The sequence below is a fragment of the Cucumis sativus genome, chromosome 5 (assembly GCF_000004075.3).
Source record: "Cucumis sativus cultivar 9930 chromosome 5, Cucumber_9930_V3, whole genome shotgun sequence".
Taxonomy (NCBI): Eukaryota; Viridiplantae; Streptophyta; class Magnoliopsida; order Cucurbitales; family Cucurbitaceae; genus Cucumis; species Cucumis sativus.
The window spans coordinates 23,849,310-23,851,106 of record NC_026659.2 but is presented as its reverse complement, the minus strand read 5'-3'; positions in this window follow the sequence as shown (position 1 = coordinate 23,851,106).

Here is a 1,797-nt window from a genome sequence, read left to right as displayed (position 1 = left end):
ACATTTGTGTAAGAGAATATTTCGTTAAAGCCAACAAAATAATTCTAATAAAAAGCCTTGAAAACAAAATACTATCGAACAAAACCCTAACAAATAATCCAAATGCAAAATTACTTTCATTTTCACCTCAACATCACAAAAAATTCCATCTCTAGAATTGATAGAGCAAAGAAAACATAACAATTATATGAATTTATATTTGCAATAAAAAGTGGATGGAAATTGGGGAAGAAAACAAAAATAAAGAAAAGGTAACAAATCACTTTTGTCTGGATTTGTCAATGCCAAAAGAAAAGAAAAAGGAAAAAACATATCTATAAAGCTAATGTCTTAAGTCAATGGACTGATTCTGATCTCTCACTTTCTTTCATTTTTATTCTTTTACTTATTCAAAAATTTAAACTTTTTTTTGGTCCTAAATTTTAGCTTGATTTTTGTTTTAATTTTGATCCTTTAACATCTAACACTTGCGTTTTTAGTCTTGACTAATCACTTTCTTTTAACATTTTTGAATTTGATGTTTCCACTAAATTTATCCTCTTCATTTTCTTATTAAGATTATATGCTTGTCTTTTCGAAAAAGATGATGATCATTGACAGATACGTCATGGTGTGAGATTATTTGGAGTACAACATCATTGTAGAGCAAGATTTAATAAGCAATATTCAATAAATCAAAATTTAATTATTTATCAACATATTTTTATCTTCCATTTGGACTCATTTGGATCATTGTTTGAGCTGCTTTCTAATAGATGAGGTGGCCAACAAATGAGCTTCGGAGCTTGAGATTTTTCCCAAAAGGAAAAAGTTGATAATCAATTTATGAGAGATGATGTGGCTACCAACTTAACCACTTTCATGAGAGCTTGAGACTTCCTCTAGAAACATGAACTATAAATTATATTTAAATAATAGACCTTCATAGTCACTTGTAATTGAAGTAACGATAGAATTCAAATTTTTAAATATTTAAATTTATTTTACTGTTTTTTAAAATACCCTTTCGATGATGTGATGGTCAACAAAACCTTTATTTAATTGATGTTAGTGAAACCAAAAATCTACCTTGATGTTCTAAAATTTTAAATTTTACTTTTGTCACATTTTTTTTTCTTTCGAAGGTATTTTCTTAAAAGGAATTTTTAAAAGTAGTAAATTTTACAAAATATTTACAACCTATAATAAATTTTATCACTGATGGTCACTGATATGTTATAGCTCGCAAATATTTAATTTATTTTGCTATTTTAGAAAATGATCATTTTCTTAACGGTGAAATTTACGTAATTTGTTTGAAAACGTGTTGAGTTATTTTTCCAAAAAACGGTGGGGTACTCGGCTATTATTCCAAAAGGCAATCAATGTTTCTCATTGGGCTTTACTTGATCCAAATCCAAATAAACACCATAGTGGGCCTTTAACGATTCGGCCCATTAACCGATAGTTGAAATTGGCATCACTCCTCCTCCTCATTATTATTATTATTTAGGGTTTTCCTTTTGAAAATTAAAAAAGAAATTGACATTTTTCATCATTGGGGTCACAACTGCAAAAAATTAAATCATAATTTTATTTCTTATGCTTATAGTTTACTTTATGTGTTTTCTGATTGTAAAATATTTCGACAATGATTATAAGCTTTAGATTTCTTGTCAAAATAAACATAACTCAACTAAATTAAAATTTAAAGGGATAATATTATTAGATTTTTTTAAAAAAATAAAAATAATTAGATTTTAAACCTTCAATCTATAGAAAAAGACACTAACAAAAGCAATAAAAAGAAAAATGAAA